This window comes from Sinocyclocheilus rhinocerous, unplaced genomic scaffold (assembly GCF_001515625.1).
Source record: "Sinocyclocheilus rhinocerous isolate Xijiao unplaced genomic scaffold, SAMN03320098_v1.1 scaffold875, whole genome shotgun sequence".
Classification (NCBI taxonomy): domain Eukaryota; kingdom Metazoa; phylum Chordata; class Actinopteri; order Cypriniformes; family Cyprinidae; genus Sinocyclocheilus; species Sinocyclocheilus rhinocerous.
In genome coordinates, this window is record NW_015659463.1 from 827,670 (window position 1) to 841,594 (window position 13,925).

Sequence of the window (13,925 nt, forward strand, 5' to 3'; positions counted from 1 at the left end):
GAAATGTTGCTTTGACAGCTAGCTTTTTTTGTGAAATGAAACATAGAAATGTTGCCTTGGAGACTTAATGAAATTAAAAATGTTAAATCACTAAAACTGAAATAAAAATAATTTAAAGCTAGATATTTAAAACTAATAAAAATTACACAAACAGCAAAATTACTCAAATTTAAGCTAAAATTAAAATTAAACCTGAAAAAAAAAAATATATAGCTCACGGATGATTTAATGAATTCATTTTTTTATTACCTACCTTCCATAGTTATTCAAACAGCGAATACATTTTACAGAGAATGCAAGCAAAGAACATTTACACTGTCAAAGAACATTATGACTGACTTAAGTCTAGCGTGAGTTTAAGCACTCTCAAAAAACTTACAGTATAATCAGTAAAGCTGTCTATACACTTTTTTATGAATGAATCTCTTACATCATACGTACATCTGTGCTTTGTTGTTTATGATGAGAGAATTCATGTGAGAGCTGAATTCAGTCGGCGAGCGCCGTGCACTGAACAAAAACTCATCTGAACGCCTCTGATTGGCCATTGCATTCATAAGCTCAACAGACTCGTGTGTGATTGGTTATAATACGCAACACTGTAAAAATGCATAAAAAAATCATGGCGCAACACTGAGCAGATCTAAATTTAATGCTGCGGTCAACACTTTTCATTCATTTGCATTTTATTCGCGACTAGTTTAACTGTACAGCAGCATTTGTGTCTGTGTGTTGCCATAGTTTCTACAAGCGGAAACTGAGGATATGCGAATAACATAAATATGGAATAACATAAATACACAACTGCATAAAATATATAACACTGTACACATAGTTTTTGGATATTTTATTACGAAAATCTTACATATTGTACCTTTAAGGCACTGCGCTCATCCAAATGTCAACTAAAAATTCACCAGGATTATTCAATGATTTAGTTATAGCCTTTTGCCAGTTTCCCCCGAGTCCTAATTTCCATTTATGCACGCTATTAAGCCGTCAGTTTACAATGTCAACAATGAGGCACGGCCCACCAGGGTGTCATTTTAGGCCAGCAGATGTTCTCGCTCTTCAGCGAAGAGTCTGTTCATGTTCCCTGGAAAGATGGAGGCTCAATAACATTAACAGCATTACTGTTTATTTTATGATTGAGGTTTTAGTCCACTGAACTCTGGAAGCTGCAGGAGAATGTGTAAAACAGTAGGGCCATTGAGATGCCCAGCTGTCATGATATATTTAACACAGACCGCTCACAACAACAACCGTCTGCGAGGGAAGCCAGAAGCTCTCGTGAAGAACTGTACGAGTGTGTTCGTTTACGGCCTGATAATTGAGGAAAGTCTTGAGTCCAGTCCATTTCCAAATGAGACTGATGCAGACTTGAGATTATATTCCAGCACTATTAAAATGTAATACTACTAGCAACATAACGAGTCAAAGCAGCAAGGAAACGTTTTAAAAATATTCTGTGCCTGATTAGAATGAAATCATACGATGGTGATTTATGTGATCATTAAACATCACAACTGTTAATATTGGTTAAGATTTCAAATAAATGCTGCTCTTTTGAACTTTCTAATCTTGAAAAAATATGGTTTTACATAAACATGAAGCAGCACAACTGTTTTCAACATCGATAATATTAATAAATGTTTTTGAGCAGAAAATCAGCATATTAGAATGATTTCTGAAGGATCATGTGACACTAAAGACTAGAGTAATGATGCTGAAAATTCAGCATTGCATCACCAGAATAAATTACATTTTAAAATATATTCAAATAGAAAATGTCTATTTTTAACTGTAATAATATTTCACAATATTACAGTTTTTACTGTATTTTTTAATCAAATAAATGCAGCCTTGGTGAGCAGAAGAGACTTTTTATTAAAAACATTAAACCCACATTTCTTGTTGAAGTTTTTTATCGATATAATATAAATGTATTTATATTATAAAATCTACATAATAAAATATATAACAAATGCATAAAAATTTATTTTTATTTCATAAACATGTTAGTGCATATATGTTTGTGTGTGTGTTACTAAAAATTCAAAAGATCACATCTTAAAAAATTATATTAAAATTAAAATATATTATAGATAAACATTTTAAACATATTTTATATAATATGATATAGATATATACTGTATATATATGAACTGATTTTATATATAATCAGAAAATCTAAAATATCAAATTTAAAAATAGTTTCTTATTATTTTAGCATTAAATCAGGAGAAAAAAAAAAACATTACATTCAATTAAAAACCCAGATAAAATTTGGATAATGTACAGTCCCAAAACAGACCTTTCCAAATAAACCCCCGATCACCCTCAACTCAATGTACATGTTATCCTCACTGAGGTATTATTCAGTTATGCCTCTATTTGAATAATCAGCATCATCAACAGGATAATGTGACAAGCTTTTGATCAGGCACTACAAACAGCAGCTCCTCTTTGGGGTCCAGAGGGGGTTTGAATTCTGGCAGGAGCTTGAATTTCACATGACGATGATATGTGAGGGTATGAGAGGCATGGAGTCCCGAGGCTGCCTGCGATACACGTTTTTGGCAGCCCTGACGCTGCTAAATGTCGAGTTGACCAGTAAAGAAAACCGGTTGCAGCCAAGGTCATTAAAGACATCTATTTGAGCTGATAAATTTAGCAACTCGGTGAGGCACTTTGAGGTGGAATACAGGTCAAACAGTCTTTCTGCAGACACAGGAAGGTCAGTAGACGGTCAGAAAAAGAGCATGTAAGAGTGCATTATAATAATAATTAGCAACATGCAGTAACAAAGTGACCAGAAGGCAATCATAGGGTTAATCTACCATGACTAACTACTTGTGAGATGAGCGAAATACGATAACTCAGGTGTAAAGCTCATCTGTCACGATCAGTTTTATCATCCCTCACAGCTGTTTCCTACAATGCACTGTCCTTGATGACCATTCAACAATGTGCTGCTGCCTTATCGACATTCACAATAACACAGACGTCACACTGACCAACACCTCAAACTAGAGTCAAGAAACAGAACCAGATGAGCTCCAGCCTCTATGCTAGACAAATTTTAAGTCTCCTTTACAAATATCTCATGCACAACGAGTACACAGTCGTCTATGACTTTTGTAAAGTCTCTGTTTTATGAGGGTTCTGGAGTCAAGGAGAGATGGATTTAATATAAACTGACTTTATTATTATTTGTTCCTCTAGTCTAATGCTTTTTCCCACACCAGCAGCGCTCATGTTATGGGTCTGGATCTTTACTCTCCTGGTTTGTTTGTTCCATGTTGCTTCAAAACATCTCAGCTCTTGATGCCAATAGACCATGTTTAGATGTTTCCTATTGAACAGCAGAGCAAATATGACTCATCTCAAACCATTCTGGAGTTGAACATGGTCCCATAGGCATCATCATGATTTTTCCCAGAGGAGTTTCTGGAATTTATGATAAGGAATGTATAAGAAAGAATGTATTTTTATAATAACTGTAAACAAAAATGTTGCTTACATTCTTTTCCATGAATGTTCCACTGTTCAATACAAGTGTGGTCTTATATTTTTATACGTTTTATTTATATTATAAAATCTACATAATAAAATATATAACAAATGCATATAAATGTATTTTTATTTCATAAACATTTTAGTGCATATATATTTGTGTGTGTGTGTTACTACAAATTCAAAAGATCACATCTTAAAAAATTATATTAAAATTAAAATAATAATTTGCATAAATATGATCATATAATATGATTTACATATATATATGAATTGATTTTATAATGTAAAAGATCAAATCTTTTATGTAAAAGATCATATTTTTAAAAACATTATATACATTGTATGTAACTATTTTATAGATTTTATATATACGGTATATATATATATATATATATATAAAAGTGAAAGTGACGTGACATGTGGCCAAGTATGGTTACGCATACTCAGAATTAGTGCTCTGCATTTAACCCATCCTAAGTGCACACACACACCGTGAATGGGTTATGAGTCCGACTCTCTAACCATTAGGCCACGACTTCCCCGCACCACAACTATATATGTGTGTGTGATTTTATTTTATATAATAAAATATATAAATAATATATACAAATCGTATATAACAACTCTTGGACCAGTGGAAAACATTTTTTACTTAATCTCTGAATTCATGATATTGAAAAAAATGTCACATTACTACCCAGGAACACTATTGAGAGCATCAAATATGTGATTAGCAAAATAATGCTGTGAGGCATATATTTTACAGGCATATATATACAGTATATTTCACAGACAATTATTTTTACATTATTTCATCCCGTCTCGAATTCTCTGACCTGGACCGACAACAAAACTTCCACACCTGGTTCCCATTGACGATTGACAGTCACCTTAAGTGTGTGTGCATGCAGGACAAAGATAACAGGTTTTACCCATTTAAAATGCTTAACTAGTTGTGCATGGTTGAGTAACAAGTGTGGCTGTCAACATCTGCAGACAGTGACGTCACGGGATTGAATTTTGATTGAATTTAATTAGGCAGGTTGAACTGTTTGGCAAACAGTGAATCACATATAATTGGCACTCTGAGACTAAATGCCTCCTTCCATCAGCTTCCAATTAATAAATGAGGGCGTCTGTACCTTTAAACTGGTCCTAAACTAAAGTAGCTCAACATTCAAGGATGAATGTTTCACACAGCACAATATTGCTCTTTTAAAGTCGCTGCAAATCACAGCTCTTGCTTTCAAAACATAATAAAAAAAGCAATCTAAAGCAAATGGCAGCTTTGCAGTGCAGCACACCTACAATAGCAGACAGCAAACATTCATTCTTCTTTTTATGAGCAAGCCCGAAGTTCAAGCGTCAATTTGAGCGTCAAAAGGCCACCTGCTCACCGTTTTACATTAAAGCCCCAGAGGCTGCTGGGGGTAAACTGGGGTTCAACACTTTCACATCCAGCGCTCTTCAAACTAAGTCCTGCTAGTCCTGGTGTTAACCATACGAGGCACTTAACTGAACCCCTTACAAATGAATACTGTGGTAGCTTTACTGACACTAAATGATACCATATGCACATACTACATTATTCACTCCAATATAATTCACAGAACACCATTCTAGTACCATGTTTGACCTGTTTGAGGTCAGAAGGACCTGCCCTGTACAATGATTGCTCTTTACCAAACTGCCAGCTTAGGTTTATTTTACAGATAAAAATCAGTGATGTTCTTACTCTGTCTGTATTATGTTTGTTTTTAATAGTTATGTAATCAGTTTAAGTGATCTATCTATCTATGCTATCAAGTCCTTCTGGGAAGTACTTTGGTTGGAGCAAGAATTCAGTGAGATTTTTTAACTCTACATCTACAAAATGCTAAATAAAGAATGTGTATATGTTTTTATTCAGTTAATAAAGGTTCTGCAAATTTAATTGTTATATATTTCATTGTAATTGTGCAAAACTATGGTATTTTTGTACATGCAACTTAAATAGCTCACATGATTATTTTATAAGGTGGTGATTTCTTCTCAATTTGTACAATGTGAATTATATGGAAATATACAATTTTTAGAAGAATAAAAAATGTTAAAGGTCCCCTGAAATGCTTAGAAACATGCAGCGTTACTCTATGTGTTGACGTCATTTTAACTGAAACAGGAAGACGGGGCGGGACATATCAAGCAGCCCCGCCCCTTTTTAAAATAGCCAATAGCGTTTGTTTATATCACAGCTTGGGCTAGAGCCGTTCAGAGCCGTTGAGCTCCGTAAAGCCGCATTTGACAGGGTATGCCAGCCACAATATCATCCATATTGCTATAAAATATAGCATTCTGTGTAGAATTCAAATAGCTCCGATACATTTTGTGGTCTGCGCCGACTCGCGCATGTGATCCGCTCCGTGCTATCGTGTCTCTGGACCTGAGCAGAGTGTGTGTGCGGTGCGGTGGTTAGCGTGACACAGCGCGAAACCAGACTTCTTTAGCCCCAATGTAAAGCATATTTACACTGTTTGAATCGTTCCCTGTCCCCTATATAGTGCACTACGTGCCATTCACTGTACAGAAAATTCTAATTCTGTGGACAAGTGACCGATTTCAGCCGCGGCTTCAGCGTCTATTTTATAGTGTAGGGGGCGGGGCGCTTCGGATTCTAGAGAGCATTTGATTGGACAGAAAGTTTGATGAGAAGCTGAAGTACGATATGACGTCAAAAAAATCGTTGAGCCGTTTTGGCGGAAGTGATGAACTGCAAGCTTTGAATTATATTATATCTTCTAAAAGCGAATTTTGTCACCGTTTTGGAGCACACTGCCTTATAGATAACCTTAAAACTAACATATTGATACTAATATAAAAAACTTTAATTTGATTTCATGGGAACTTTAAGCATGAATGTCCACCCCTGAATGTAACCATCAGTGCAGATCGTACAAAAATGTGCAAACAAGATTGTAAGATTTCATATCAATTAGCCACTGATTTGTATGATCTGAGTGTGATTTGAGTGTGTTGTTTTTTTCTCTTTAAATATCTTGTTTCACTTGAGAAGACAACACATTATTTTAAAGTAAAATGTCTTACGAATGCAACTGGCTACAGTTGTGATATATGGTGGGAACCACTAGTATGGAATGAGGATAAAAATAAACACCAAAAATGTTCACGTGATCAGTCTTGTGACTCAAAAGCACAAATATAAACGTCACATGGCAAAGTCAAGCTCAAGTTTACAGAGAGAATAATAGCAATCTAAACGAACTCCAAGACCTCACTCAAATCAGACATGACTGCCGTCCTACGAAATCATATGCTCATATGTGGCCTTGGACTCTGTCAGCACCAGCCCAGGAGCTCTGACCTCACTGGATGCAAATGTTTACATTCAGAACCAAGTTTGAGGAAGGGACACGATTGGTCAGGCACATTGAGCTGATGTAACACATTTGTCTCTAGAAAATTCTGGGATATACTTGTTTACTCACGGTCATTGATTGTAAAGGTTTCCCAATGAAGTTCACTGAAAAACAGATGTTTGCCTCATTGCACAGTCACACCTCTTTAGATATTGGCCACTATGCAAACTATCGATTGGTCGTTACTGTCCATTCACTTTCAAAGTGCGTCATACTGTATTGCCCCATCCATTACAACATGGCATGAAATCAAAATCTGAGTTTTAGTCTGCTTGTGTAATTCCTCAGCAAACTAATGTTGGGACACATCCAAATCTTTCTTTTTTTCTAGTTTTATTGAGTACCTTATGCTGATTTCCCACTTTCTCCGTCACCTCTGACCCCTCGTTCCCTGACTGCTGACCATAATAAGGTCCAGAGAACCCAGAGATTCAGAGCTGACAAGCAGCATTACAGGCCATCTGGCATGCCAATATTCAGTACACTGCCACAAGAATAAAGAATTCAGATATATGCCATATATATATATATATATATATATATTAGTTGAACTAAAACCCAAGTAGGCTCTCTTAAACTCAGCTAGAAGAAAGGAAGCTGAAAGATAGACCTCTTGCTAAGACATCCTGTTAAAATAAGAAGAAGGTACATGCAGCTGATATGGCATATGAAATACAAGTGCTGGAAAATATAAGCTACTTCTGAAGATTTACGCATCTCATTTTAACATTTATAAATAGAACTGCCCTTAATTATTAGCACTGTTGTCAGTCCTGAAACAGATAATTAGTCTTCTAATGATCTGTTTAGCCACTTCGTGGCCCCTGGGGACAAGAACATGCACCTTAAAATGAATGTGCCATAATGAAGACAGAAATACAATAAATTACTTTTTTTTTTTAACTAAAATAAATTAATAAATAAAGTTAATAATAATATGCTTATATTTTTTATTATTTATAATATTATTCATGAATATTATTATTGCCAAACTACTAACATTTATTTATTTATTTTGTTTATTTCAGCTTTTTAATTAACTTTACCTTTTTAATACATTTTTTTACTCCTAAGCCATGAAAAAAATATATAATGAATAAAAATAAATGAATAAATAAATAAATAACTTTAAAGCATGTTCATCATAGAAGAGGGGTATTCAAATCATTGCATGTATGAACTGCGTTTTTGATATATTTTTGAGTAACATATCTGGTCAAAAAATGCACGTGACGTCACTGACTCACATACAAAGTAAATAAAAAAAATACTTTGTATGTGAGTCAGTGACGTCACGTGCATTTTTTTGACCAGATATGTTACTCAGAATATACAGGCTATATATAGGCCTACATATACATATATATATATATATATATATATATATATGTGTGTGTGTGTGTGTGTGTGTGTATGTATGTATAATACGGTCCAGCTCTCTAAAACCATCACAAAGGAAAGGGTATAAGGGTATAACGGTATTTTTTGGCGTCAACAATAACTGATATATTCAGAACGAGTCCATTTTCCCCATAAATTATATTTAACTCAAGTATTTTGTTTCACTCATTTTCGTTTCTGATCTTATTAATTATGCATCTTCTCTTAAAAGTACTTAAAAGACGAACAGATCACACTTTGCCAATAAACATGTATTTACTTACCGGTCAGTGAGCTCCAGGATTCAAAGATCTTCACGACTAAAGTGAGAAATGCTGTTCTTGCTTTAAGTTTCCAGTGTTTCGGCTGCTTTATGTTCCTGTAGGTCTTCTCCTCGTGTGGTTTGATCACAATAGAGACAAAGCGCGTCTCTCACTGCTTTGAAAAATGAAGTGAATTAGTGAAGGGCTGTATGGATGAGTAGTGGGGGTTGTTTAGGTCCCGCCTTCTGTGGGTCTCGTCCAATGGCAGCCGACGAGACCCTTCAGTGGCCCCGCCTACTTCTTCCAAGAGCTCCAGAAGAAGACATGTATTGATAACCTGTTGGAAAAAACTATTATAAACGAAAACTGTGCACACTCAAATACAAAAATTATACTGTATAAGAATATTGTATATTAGTAAGCGTAATTAATCCCTTCATTTAATATTATAATTTAATAGTTTGTTTATTTATTTATATATTTATTTATTTATTTTAAATGGTTTCCTCCACCTGTCTAAGAGCAAATATATTACAGTTGATCTTATTCTAGCTTTATTGGATTCTTAGAGACTTTCATTTAAACATAAACATAAAAATAAAAAAACATAACAAAATAAAATATATTTTTAAAATAAAATTATTTCTAAAATAACAAGAATGTATACATTTTAAATAAATTAAATTAATAAAAAATTTAAAATAATTTAAATTAAGTTGAGTTACTGTTTTTATTAAAACTGTAATTTTCCGTTATTAAACAGCACAGCATTCAGTCCGGACCCTAAAGTATATTTCTACTGAGTCTTCAGAGCTGATAACTACTGCCAACGTGCCCCTATAAAGGCACAGGTCCCTCGCCTGTGTGTCTGTGAACAAGTGTCCATTTTCACATTAGATAGGGATGAGCCGTTTAACAATGCAGTGAAAGAGCTGCTGGCATTCAACAGATGTCTAGTGTGCCGTTGTCTCCATTAGGGTTAAATATAGATGTGGAAGTGTGTGTGTATACGTGAGTGTGTGGGGTTAGCAGAGGTTACATAAAGCTCACGACTGCAGCTGCTCACCAACACTCCGGCTATTTGTGCCATAGAATGCCGCCTGAATTTAGCAGAGCATGAACGTCACGGGAGAGAAACCATTGGCTGTCTGCTAAACGTTACTGACCTGTTAATTCATAAAGATTATTTATTGTCTGTGATATAAACATGTTACTTTTTGAATTGTGCACAACTTGCCATCAGTGTTGTTGTTAAACTAATACTAAAACATTTTTAATTATTAATTGACATTAAGATGAATTGAAATAAAAATAGAAAATGAACATTTTAAACTAAACTAAATATTTTTAAATGTTAAGCTTAAGTACAAAAATTACTACCTGAAATTAAATTTAAACATTTTTTTTTTTTTACATTTAAAAAAAAAAAAAAAAATCTATAAAGCTATAAGAAATGTGTCAAATGCACATGACAAAATTACTAAAACCTAAACTAAAATGAAAGTATAAAAATAAAAGCTTTAAATATGAATATCAAGCCACACATTTTGGTACCATTAATATCTTACAGAGTGGTTATCATTAACTAAATCTAAAACTAAAACTATTAAAACATTTTGTTAATTGAAATAAAAATGAAATAAAACAAATGAAAACTATTTTTAAGAACCAAAATATTTTTTAAAAATCACATAAAATTACTACAAATTAAACTAAAATGAAATATAAAAATAGTGCAAATGCAAAATATTGCTAAACATATATAATAATGTCTTTCACACGGAAGTTTAATAGGGATAGATGATTGTTCAAATCTTTAAGCCTGAAGAATAGTACTATGATGCTTGTATTAGCATGTTGACAATAACACTCAATCAAGTTCAGTGCCTCTGATGAGACGGTTGCCATGCCAGTTCATTAGATTCTCCTTGGTTTTCTTCACTCTTTCTGCTAATGAAAGACTGCAGCTGCCTTTCAATCGCAGAAAACAACACACTGCTTCTGCATATGTGTGTGAGTCACAGTGAGCGGTAAATTAGCATCTGCCAGCGCTGTCAAAACCACTGTACAGTTCTGCTCAACCAGACTAATTACTTTAATGAAATGTTTCCGTGGAGCATTTGCTCGTAATCTAAAGGGGAAACGTGCCCTCCTGACTCTCCCTGACCAGAAGAAACCATTCAGCTCTTTGATGTGACTGAACAATCTTCAAATGATGTTGCATTGTTTGGATTCTTTCCTTATTGTGCAAGCAGGCAATTTATGAATGCATTCATTTACAACACATGTTACATTTATTGAAACTGTTAAAGATAAGCACTTCACAGAATAGAACCCATAAGATACTGTACATACAGTGCTGGGTAGTAAATGATTATATGTAATCTGGATTCCATGGAATCCGATTCCAAAAATACTTGTATCTAGATTATATAACATTTTAAATGACCAGACAGTCACTTGTTATTTGATGACATTATTACACATTATTCACATGGTCACACGACATGCGGGTAAATAGGTACAATATCTTTCTTTTTTTTCATTTTGATTGTTGTCATTGCAAAAAGATTTATTTTAATTTTACATTTTTATGATTTAATTAATTATTAGCCTTTTATTAAACTCACGAACCCCAAGCTTTGATAATAACAGTGAATGGAATATATTTTCATTCTCTTTGTATTTTTTATATAAATATGGTACAAGATTATCCTATTTAAATCAATCTGATAAATGAGTTAGGTCAAAAGTAATCTAAAAGTAATCAAAAAGTAGTCTAATTATATTACATGAAATGTGTAATATAATGGATTATGTTACTAACTAGTTTTTGTCCTGTAATTTGTCCTGTAAATTTCTAGTATTTTTTTTTCCCCCAAAAGTAGAAACTCTTCTATTTTGCCTCTCAGCTAACAATCAGTGTTGCAGAGAGCGTTCTGATTGTTTAAATTAATTCAACTATCAATTCAAATATAATTTGAACTTTAGTAAAACTAAATACAAAATGTCCTTCTTGAAATAATTATTATTATGAACAAATAGCTCAGTCACTGTTTAACATGATGATGGTTTAAGATGATCCAGGCAGATGTTCTTGAGTTACGGTCAATTTATTCCAACTTACTACTGGTACATTTGTGCTGTTTTGAATCGTGATTTGATGTCAACACATTTGTTTTCTGTGATGCAACAAGTTGATTGTTTTTCTTAGTCAAAAGCGGACCTTATGTAAAATCCAATCAGCACAGTAAAGCTGCAGGACACCTAATAGTTCTTCATATGAATGCTGTCAGGTTCAGCAGGTTCACGTGTGCTGATCTGAGTGATCTCCGGAGGAACACGTCTGCCTAATATCAGGAGATTTGTGAGTGAACAAATGCATCAAATCCTGTCTGAATGTAGTGTCATGTTGTCCTTCACCTGCCCTTTCCAGCTGCCTCGCTGAGCGTAACCATGGAGAAGTAATGTTAGGTGACTGGTTTATTTTAATCTATCTATCGTTTAACATTCTATCTATCTATCTATCTATCTATCTATCTATCTATCTATCTATCTATCTATCGTTTAACATTCTATCTATCTATCTATCTATCTATCCATCTATCTATCTATCTATCTATCTATCGTTTAACATTCTATCTATCTATCTATCTATCTATCTATCATGTTTGTTCGTTCATTCATTCATTCTATCTATCTAACTTTTGATCATTCTATCATCTATCTATCTATCTATCTATCGTTTAACATTCTATCTATCTATCTATCTATCTATCTATCGTTTAACATTCTATCTATCTATCTATCTATCTATCTATCTATATATCGTTTAACATTCTATCTATCTATCTATCTATCTATCTGTCTATCAGATTTGTCAGGTTTGCAGCAGGACTTTTGACCAACACAACTCATCCTCTCTTTTGATTGAGAAACTACTTTCGCAACTGTCTATTCAGCTTTTATCCGTAATGTACTGTTTGCAGAGCGCAGTGGGCGTTCACTCACATGGACTCCTGACTGGGTGATATGGTACAAATCTGGACAACAACTTATTAACATCCCCAAACATCCCCAAAACTGATAATGTCTCCAGCATGTAAAACAGCACGCTGCTGAATGTTTCCATATGCAAGAGGGTCACATGGTTATTATCTGCTCAATACCCAAATGTGTGTATATATAGCAGTAATATAGCAAATAAATATAGTATATATTTAATTTTTGTTGTGACTTCATGTGACATCAGTATTGTAAAAACTCCAGATGCTTCACCAGGAGTAATTAAAGTGTAATTAGAGCTAGAATAATCATGAAGTGAATCTTTAAATAAGGTATAATATGTGGCATGTAATTAATGAGTGTATACACAATCAGGCATCTCTAATCAGCAGCAACAGTTATAAACCCAAAAGAAAAACAAGGTTTCAGGACTAACAATCTTAGATTTGTTAATCAGCATCCCTCGTCAGCTTATGCTTCATTAAACAGCAATGTGCTGAACTTCAGCGGGGTGCTCTCACACAGTGATGGGAATGCATGGGAATGCCAAGGAACGCCGAGTCCAGACAGAAGTCAATTTGGCGAGAGTTTACCAATGAGGGCTGAACAGCAGCCAACATGAAGTACTTCAGGACTACTGGGAGCTTTTTCAAAACCACTAACACTAAATATTAAACTTTGGCATGTATCTTACACCCCAAAGTCTGTGCTACAGACACATTGAAGGATGGATCCGAGCCATATCTAGGAACCAGAACATCACAGCAACCACAAAGCAACACCACCCATCCAATCAGAAAACATGCAATACACAAAGTGCAGGTTTCTCTGAAGCAGCCAGAGCTGAAGTGTGTTGCTCAAGTGGATAGTGGAGAAGAAAAACACAGCAAGTCTTCAGTTAATGAAGCACTCATACTGGGGTTTGAACCTGCTACCTTTAAATTGTCAGAACTAATCATTATCCACTAAACTCTTTGGGTTTGGATTCCATAGAACCATTTTGGCTTCCTAGAGAACCTTTCAGTTAACAGTTCTAAAAAGAACCACTGTTTTTTCTTATTTTTAAGAGTGATGCCACATTTGTTAAAATACAACAGAAAAAAAAGTCATTTGAATTGGTCATCTGTGCATGTTCTTATATGAAAAATTATATTTTCATAAAACTGTAATGCAACTTCAACTATGAAAAGACTGCTTAAAAATATAGAAAAGCAGCTGATGGTAGCCATTGACTTACATATTATGGAAAAAAATACTATGGAAGTTAATGGCTACCGTCAGCTATTTGGTACTCAGAATATCTTCTTTTGTGTTCAGCTGAAAGAAATCCATACAGGTAGGT

General features: G+C 34.2%; 1 protein-coding gene and 1 pseudogene across 1 annotated transcript in view; both read right to left on the bottom strand.

Annotated features, from left to right (window-relative positions):
- The window catches only part of slc38a3b (solute carrier family 38 member 3b), a 28,145-nt gene extending 19,372 nt beyond the window's left edge, over positions 1 to 8,773 (bottom strand). Inside the window, exon 1 of the mRNA XM_016532641.1 lies at positions 8,600 to 8,773. The gene's annotated coding sequence lies outside the window, so the exon portion shown is untranslated. The remainder of the gene's footprint in view (positions 1 to 8,599) is intronic.
- Positions 8,774 to 8,864: 91 nt separating this feature from the next.
- LOC107723900 (protein rolling stone-like) overlaps positions 8,865 to 13,925 on the bottom strand; it is a 13,356-nt pseudogene continuing 8,295 nt past the window's right edge.